At 40.0% G+C, this 9634-nt stretch overlaps 1 long non-coding RNA gene across 1 annotated transcript; it reads left to right on the forward strand.

Annotated features, from left to right (window-relative positions):
• The first annotated feature begins 2203 nt into the window (after positions 1–2203).
• Positions 2204–7188, forward strand: LOC135157166 (uncharacterized). The gene is made up of 3 exons (XR_010296215.1): positions 2204–2260; positions 3788–4008; positions 7043–7188. It is a non-coding gene; the product is annotated as an uncharacterized LOC135157166 (long non-coding RNA).
• The last annotated feature ends 2446 nt before the right edge of the window (positions 7189–9634 follow it).

Raw genomic sequence — 9634 nt, forward strand, 5'->3', positions numbered from 1 at the left:
AAAGGTTCGTCTGTCCGAGAATGAAGTAAGTCTCGGGAGTACGGAGATGGTTCATTAGCTATGGGAACCTTACTTTTTTCGGATTATCAAACTTGCAGAATAATAAGGCTTATTGTGTTTTCGAATCCTACGAATAAACGATTACTTCCTGTATTAAAACATTTGGACCACTAAACCTTCCAAATATGGAACATTTTACATCTAAGTATAGCTCTGTGCGTCATGTTGCAAGTCTTCATTGGTGGCAAACGACTGGCATGATGTGGGTGTCTCCACAAACAGGCCGAGAAATTCCTCTTTTGAAAGCGAAAAGGTACTCAACAAAGCGGGTGCCTTTGATTTCTATTCTTTTTTTTTTCAAGCGGAGGTGGCATTGCCGAGTGGTCCAAGGTGCAAGACTAGACACATGAGAGTCCGCGGTTCGATCCTCGGTTAGGAAAATAGTAACGCTTGCAAAAAATTATCATGGAAGATATCCACGAAAGGTGTTCGCACACTAGGTGGTCGCCTGCGTCAGCCTAGCTTGACTAAGTGACCGTTGTGGACCGTATGTCTGTCGCAATATAGCCGTAAAATACCGTACTACACCCGCTGCGGACTGTTTAGATCAAACGATAGCCTCCACAGTATTCCTGTCCAGAACGGTCAAGATGGTCTGTTAACTGTCCTCGACATATTCTGAAATCTACTCTCATGTAGATGTACATAACATAATGGAGAGAGATGATAATTTTGTCATGACTATCTGAATCGTTTGCATTGAAAACGAATATCAATCACTTCATTCTAATTTTGGTTTTGATTCAGATTGGGATGAAGATCTATGTGAAAACGGCTGGTGTTTGGAGACTATGAAAAGTTACAAATGCATCTGCTTTGCTGGATTTCAAAGACCCCTCTGCAGTGGCGTACCTAGGATTTTTCACAGGGTGGGGGGGGGGGGGGCAAATTCGTCCGCCAAAAAAATTGACAAGCATAAAAAAAAAAGGTCTTCAACCACAAATAAAGAATTTCGTACCAGAAAAAAAATTGACAAGCCAAAAAAAAAAAGGTCTTCAAGACTCGTTAGGGGGCAAGGATATGTCCCTTGCATGGGTTGTGACTCGTCAGGGGGGGGGGGGGCAGTCTGCACCCTCTGCCCCCCCCCCGTAGGTACGCTAGTGCCCCTCTGCAATTGCAATGAAGACTAAGTGACCGTTGTGGACCGTATGTCTGTCGCACTATAGCCGTAGAATACCGTACTACACCCGCTGCGGACTGTTTAGATCAAACGATAGCCTGCACAGTATTCCTGTCCAGAACGGTCAAGATGGTCTGTTAACTGTCCTCGACATATTCTAAAATCTACTCTCGTGTGGAAGTACATAACATAATGGAGAGAGATGATAATTTTGTCATGACTATCTGAATCGTTTGCATTGAAAACGAATATCAATCACTTCGGCTAATTTTGGTTTTGATTCAGATTGTGATGAAGATCTCTGTGAAAACGGCTGGTGTTTGGAGACTATGAAAAGTTACAAATGCATCTGCTTTGCTGGATTTCAAGGACCCCTCTGCAATGAACGTGAGAAAATATAAAACTGATTCAACGAATTCTAATATATTTCACATATTTTTTTTTACATAAAGTGATGTTTAGCGTAATTGATTTAAAATCAATGATCACTGAAAAACTAACGTGCTTAGTCATATAATTTCGTTGTCAAAATAAAAAAAAAGTCATGTCAGGACAAATAATAATATATCGTGATTGTAATTTTTTGTTCATATTTCTAGCTGCAGAATCACTATTGACTGACGAAATGATGATGACAAAGACGGGAGAAACGAGCACAGCAGACCTGGTGACCACTGATACGCCCTCAAGGACAACACATCTAGCGGAATCCCTTGAAAGTCCATCCGGTGAGATGAAAACGTCATAGTTTTAGAAGATCGAGGCCTTCAAATGAGATCCGGTTCCCGTCATATAGAGTGTTGTGATAGATCAAACTTAAACTCCAACCGAGAAAGTGGGAAGTTCATATCAAGAATGATATTTTTTGTGTCATTCTAGGCCTAAATAAATTCTTTATGTAAATACTTATGTAAGGATAATATGTAGTCATTTCAAAAATTATTTTAACTTTCTTATGGCGTTTATTTATTATCTTAGGTTGTATAGAATATTTATGTCAGAACGGCTGGTGTTTGGAGACTATGGAGAGCTACAAATGTTACTGTTTTGCTGGATTCCACGGGACCCATTGCAATGAACGTGAGGAAAAATTCTATTTCAATTCAATTAAACATTTATTTCTTCCGATTGACATTACGCAGGTTACATCCAATTTCATATTATGAAATAAATCAATACTACTGTATAGTAATATAACAATGTATGTAATTAAGTTTCTATGCACATGGAAGGAGGCGTAAAAAAACGCAGAAGGCAGCAGGTGCTTGACTGTGCCGGGATAGGCCTACGCCTGTAAAAATATACAACTAAACAACAAATACAAAAAGAAAGGGCTAATACATAGAAGGTAAAGAAATAGAAGAGAGGGGAAGAAAAGAGCTATAGAAGCGAGCATGAAGTAGAAGAAGAAGAACGGGCATGAATTACTTCGCATGATACAAGATGAATATACATGAATAAAATAGTACAACAGGCATTTATGATACAAAGTAGCAACACGAAGATCGAGTAATCTACAAAGTACGAATCATGCCGCACCATAAATTAATGCTTGCCGTATTACTAGTATTACGTTGGCTCGCAAAACAATGACAAAAAAAAGCACGAAAACTTTACGGACATTTTTTTTGGGGGTATGAAACACCCTTGGTAGTAATTCCAAGTTGCATTGCTCATGACACCATTCAGGAAAATCAATTATCCGTACCCGTATTTGCACAGCTTTAAAACATTCAAGCTGACAATGTCAATATGCTCCATTCCCACAATCCCTCAAAATTTAGATAAGCAAAGAATCTCTTTACAATTGGTTGAACTTTTTAGTATTTTAGAGACATTTACGTTAATTGCAATTGAATGACCTATACCAAATTAATGCATTATTAGTTCAGTAATCGTTGAAAAAATCATTGTCTTCTAATTTTGCATGATTCCTGGGGTTCTCGTTTTGTAAAACGAATCGTCAAGACACACAAACATTCACATGAACGACCCACCAAACACGTATGCAAAAACACACACCCACACTCTCACCCTCACAGACAAACGCACTTACACATGCAGTACAAACATTATTTTTGCAATTTTAATTGTAAGTGAGCCAGTGGACGTGAGGTTGTGCTTGTGTGGGTGTGGCCAATATAAGAGTTCATGTAGGCCTATTACTGATCTATCAAGATGGCTGGTAACCATAACCTGGGGGGTGTTTCATAAAGCTGTTCGTAAGATACGAATGACTTTACGCACGACTGGTGATCCTTTCTTGTGCTATGTGATATCCCTATATGTAATTGAGCTATGACCTAAGAACATGTTCAAGTCGTGCGTAAAATCGTTCGTAACTTTACGAACGGCTTTATGAAACAGCCACCAGGGGCGGATCCAGGATTTTTCAAAGCATTTACCCGAAGAAAATTTGACAAGAAACAAAGAAAAAGGCAACACTTGTGTATGAAGGACATATTGCAATTAAAAATATATGCTGTGACTTTCAAGGGGGGGGGGGGGCACGAGCCGGATGTGCCCCCCTCCCCCTGGATCCGTCAGTGACCGAAACATTTGAAGACAGGAATTAATGTGGGGTTTCCTTCGATTTTTTTTCTCCAGGTACAGCAGATAATTCGAGCTGTCAAGATATTTTCGGATGGTATGAAGGCAATCTTTATTGTTACTTTGATGAGAGAGTCAACTTTTCTCGAGCACTGACGAACTGTCGGAACATCAACTGGAAAGATCAGGAAGACGATCATTCTCCTGGTTTTTCCGATCTAGTGTCCATTCACAGTGATGGGGAGACGAACATTATTTTGGACTTGTGCAAAGGAAAAGTAAGTACAATACGCCCCTAAAATAATTGCAAGGCTCATTTCAAGATAATTTGAATTGTGGGCGCGCCGTGTCGAGTGGTTCTGACTCTAGCCTTTCAAACAGAGGGTCGTGGGTTCGAATCCTAGCCATGGCGTGTTTTCCTTCAGCAAGACACTATGCTCCAATCGACCCTTGCGAGGTGAATGGGTCCCCGGCAGAATTAATTCATTGAATGCACGAGCACTGAAAGGCAGCTCGAACTAAATCCGGTGTAATAATAATAGTAACAATACTAACAGTAATAGTAAGAATAGATAGATAGATGGCGCTATACAAAATGCATATTATCATTATTATTATATTTGTATGTATTTCCTGTCTATCTCATGTGTATTCGGGAGTCGTAACGTTTAATCATATTGATAGAAAAATTTGAATTGAATTCATTAGATTTCCATTAGTATTTTCAAACAAAGTCAAAGTTTGTGGTGTGTATTGACCATCAACCAATCCCGTAGCACCCTCCGGAAGCAATTGCGTTTGACGCACCCCCACAGGGGCCGCGGAAGCGGGGGGCTGGGGGGGCTTCAGCCCCCCCCCCCCCAACTTTTTTTTCCAAAACCGTGTACAAAAACGTAAAAATGACCATAGGATTGTGATTTTTTGCACGATCAGCCCCCCACTTTTGGCTCAGCCCCCCACTTTGAAAACCGTTCCGCGGCCCCTGCGGCCCAAACAACAACAAACAAACGCAAGTTACAAATGTGTATGGTCTGCATTGACCATCAACCAATCCCGTATGGCCCTTTGGAAGTAATTCCGTTTGACGCACCCCCAAAACAACAACAAACAAACGCAAGTTACAAATGCGTATGGTGTGCACTGACCATCAACCAATACTGTATGGCCCTTTGGAAGTAATTGCGTTTGACGCACTCCCAAAACAACAAACACTCGCCAGTTACAAATGCGCATAGTGTGCATTGACCATCAACCAATTCCGTAGCACCCTCCGGAAGCAATTGCGTTTGACGCACCCCCCACAGGGGCCGCGGAAGCGGGGGGGGGGGGGGGGGGCTGGGGGGCTTCAGCCCCCCCCCCCTCTCCCACTTTTTTTCCAAAACCGTGTACAAAAACGTAAAAATGACCATAGGATTGTGATTTTTTGCATGATCAGCCCCCCCCCCCCCACTTTGAAAACCGTTCCGCGGCCCCTGCCCCAAACAACAAACAAACAAACAAACGCAAGTTACAAATGCACATGGTGTGCATTGACCATCAACCAATCCCGTAAGCCCCTTTGGAAGTAATTCCGTTTGACGCACCCCCCCCAAACAACAACAAACAAATGCAAGTTACAAATGCGTATGGTGTGCATTGACCATCAACCAATCCCATAGCACCCTTTGGACGCAAAATTTGTTTGAGGCACCCCCAACAACAACAAACAAACGCACGTTAAAAATGTGCCCGTCTGATTGGTTGATAATCCCGCTGCGATTCGTTTTAGGAGTTGTGTTAGATTGCAATTCTTCTGCAACGTGCCAATGGTGCGTGGGTGTTTCACAAAGCTAGGTTTAAGTTTCGAGTGACTTTAAGAATAGTACGGGTGATCCTTTCTTAAAGGACAAGTCCACCCCAACAAAAAGTTGATTTGAAAAAAAGGAGAAAAATCCAACAAGCAAAACACTGAAAACTTCATCAAAATTGGATGTAAAATAAGAAAGTTATGACATTTCAAAGTTTTGCTTAATTTCACAAAACAGTTACATGCACATCCTCGTCGGTATGCAAATTGGCAGACTGATGACGTCATCCACTCACTATTTCTTTTGTATTTTATTAAATGAAATATGAAATATTATTATTTTCTCCTCCTTGTCAAGTGAAACAAAGTTTTATAATTTCTCCCTGAACATGTAGAATTACCATTATTTTAACAGTTTATGGTTAATAATTAAGTTGGTCCTTTCTTGTCAAATCTGTGTAAAAATTGAAATATTGTATAATTAAAAATAAAATAAAATAGTGAGTCATCGACTCTCTCATTTGCATATTGCTGAGTTGTGCATTTAACTGTTTTGTGAAATATAAGCAAAACTTAAAAATGTCATAACTTTCTTATTTTACATCCGATTTCGATGAAATTTGCAGCATATGTTTGTTTGATTTTTCTCTATCGACTCAAATCCACAATTTTTTGGGGTGGACTTGACATTTAAGAATATTTTGTGAACTTCATACTTATCCACGGTAGTGTTGATTATTTTAAAGTCAATATTTAATTTTGTATATAGTGTATATACATTTGTGTTACAGTGTTTATATCTTTATAAATTTATAGGATTTTGCTGATTATTTTACTCTACTTATATCATATTACCCTTGTATAAAATTTTGATAGGGGGTCTATATCTTACAAGCTTTGCTTTTCAGTAGGCCCCTCCACTTTTTTCATTTCATTGTAAAAATGATTTATTACGAAATGTACTTTGAGGATTTGTGGAATATGAATATATCAATTAAATATAACAAAATAAATAAAATAAAATAAATAGCAAATCAACTCCAAGGGAAATCTTGTGTTGTATCACTTACCACAAGAAAGGACCCCCAGTCGTCGTTAAGTCGCTAGTAACTTACGAACACCTTTATGAAACACACAACAGATGCCTAGGGTATACAGAGTATGCAAAATCGAAATGATATCACATTGCGTTTGTTCTAATGTAAAATCATGAATGTTCTGTTATGATGCATTTGTCATAGAGTGTGTAAATCAATATGCGTTTTCAATGCCTCGGCTCAGAAAAAGTGATCAGAAATTGAACAAGAAAAGCGCTGTGTTAATCCCCTTTTTTGTTGCTCATCTGAATTTGCTTGAAGAAAGGCTAGGTGTGATGGGAGTCCTGATCATTATTTCTTTCTTAAAAAGATAAACATTTTTATGCTTGAAGAGTAAATTGGTCAGTCTGTTGGCCGCCTTCCCTACGCAATCTCGAATCCGACATTTTGTAAGACTACGTCAATGCAATTTCTTCTGTATATATATAGGCTTGCCGAAATCAGAATCAATGGATAGGACTTTATCAACCAACCCCAGAAGGTGCCTTTGAATGGTCGGATGGAACGGAGGTGAACTACACTGCATGGTTTCCTTTGCAACCGGATAATAACATCCCTCATCTCCCAAATTCTTCAGAAGACTGTGCTTATATTTGGAAGAAGAAATATCTCACTTCTTCTAGTGAGCCCAAATCCTTGAACGACTCCGCTGTAAAATTCACGAAGCAATATATAGGACCAGGAAAGTGGAACGATAACGAATGTTCCGCTACTATGGCCTACGTTTGCAAGATAACCTTCCTATGTCCTAGGCCTTGGGTGTTTTTCCAGGGTAATTGTTATCGTTATTATCATGGGGAGCGCGTCAACTTTACTCAAGCCGTGACGAATTGCAGGAACACTGACAAGTCCAAAGGCCAACCTGATCTCGTATCTATCCACAGCGACGAGGAAATGAACTTCGTTGCCAGTCTCTGTACAAAGGTAACTTTACATGATAGGGGGGCACTTCCATTGACGAGTGGATACCATGCGCGACCATGGGGTCTCGAAAAGCACCCTATATTAAACAAGTATTTTCCATATTCTGAAAATGCACCCCTTAACAAGTATTGGCGTATGAAACCCTACCCTTAATAAGTTTTGGAAGCAAAACGATACCCTTGGCAAGTATTCTCTGAATTGAACCCCTAAACAAGTCCCGGGGGGGGGGGGGCACTTACATTGACGAGTGGATACCATGCGCGACCAAAAAGACACGTAAAAATATGTATTTTTCAAGATAGGGCACGTTACGTACGTAACGTAATAACGGTGTCAAAAACATTATAATGGAAAAAGGGTATCTATTTCGCCAGGAAAGCTACGTGTTTAGAATTTGCGAGGGTATAAAAATCAAGACTAAAATGTTTTATAAAGGATGTCATCAATACAATACTACGTGTTTAGAGTATATGATTTGCGCGAGTTGGGCTGTTCTAAACCCAATGATGTAGGTAAAGGTAAAACCGACGACCGACGTCCGTGACATACCGCTGTACTTGTTTATGGGTTCAAATCAGGGAATACTTCCCAATAGTATCGCATTGTTTCCAATACTTGTTAAGGGTAGGGTTTCACACGCCAATACTTGTTAAGGGTGCAATTTCAGAATATGGAAAATACGTGTTTAGGGTGCTTTTTGAGATCTCATGGTCGCGCATGGTATCCACTCGTGAATGGAAGTGCCCCCCCCCCCCGGGAAACAAGTACAGCGATATTTTAATTGTTACATGTCACGGACTTCGGTCGTGGGTTTCACCTTTAGCTACATCATTGGGTTTAGTACGGCCCCACCTCCCATACCTCGTGCAAATCGGACTCTAAACACGTAGTATTGACTGTTGGGCAAAAGTACATCCTTTATTAAAGATTTTAGTCTTTTTTATACCCTCGCAAAATTTGACCATAAACACGTAGCTTTCCGAGCTAAATAAATACCCCTTTTCATTATTGTAGTGTTTTTGACACCACGTTACGTACGTAACGTGCCCTGTCTTGAAAAGGACATCCTTTTTACGTGTTTTTTTTTGGTCACGCATGGTATCCACTCGCCAATGCAAGTGCCCCCGGAATATGATCCAATAACCTTTAAGTTTATGTCCACTTCTTAGAAGTACAATGACTTTGTCGTCGTGGTGACATAAGATATTTTGCCAAGTCGACTACTAGAAAGTTTCATAACTCGGGTGCAGATCAAGCATGGTCCATTAGGTGGAAGGATAATGAAACATTTCCTCAACACTTTCCACGATCGGCTGTTCGAAGAAGAGCTGTTAGCTTTATGTTTACAAAATTATGTATTTCATAAGGACTAAAAGATGGTATAAGCGCAAAGCGCTATTAGACCTGAAAAAAAAGGGAACATTCCTTTTTTTTAATCATGAGCATGGTGCTTATCCATCAGCGTCAGCCGAAATTTTCTGTATAGTGACCTGAAAAATGTTGGTATCAATAACGCATAAAGCATTTTAACTTATTTGATGCAAGATAAAAGAGTGATTGGGAAGAAAATGCCTCGGTCAAGGGCCATACAGGGAATCGAACCCCGGACTTTCATGATGTAGTCAGGTGCCTTAGACATCTGCCACGGCACTTTGCCACCTCGTATTAAAGGGAATCGATTGATGCAAGCGCAAAAAGCAAGCTGAAATTATTTATACTGACCTGAAAAGGGGACAATTAACGGGATTAAGGACTGTTTGTAATCATAAACATGATTCATATCGTAGACAGCGGGGGTGGGAGTGCATCCCCAATTTTCTGAGAGGGGGATGCGGTGTGCAATCATCTCCCAGGTTTCAATGTGGGGAAAACCCCCGATATTCTTTATATGATATGAAGTTATTATCAGTATCATAATCATTATAAATTTCATTGCTATTAGAACCACCATTAGTCCGGGAGCCAATTTTTATCTTCATATAGCAATAAAGTATGTATTCCCTTAGTAAGGAAACGCACGTCTGGCTGGTCGTTAGTGGTGGGTGTGGTCAGGAGGGCGTTGAAAAAGAAAAAGAAAAAAAATTAGGCTAGCCTAGC

Source organism: Lytechinus pictus, chromosome 17 (assembly GCF_037042905.1).
Source record: "Lytechinus pictus isolate F3 Inbred chromosome 17, Lp3.0, whole genome shotgun sequence".
NCBI classification, from domain to species: Eukaryota; Metazoa; Echinodermata; class Echinoidea; order Temnopleuroida; family Toxopneustidae; genus Lytechinus; species Lytechinus pictus.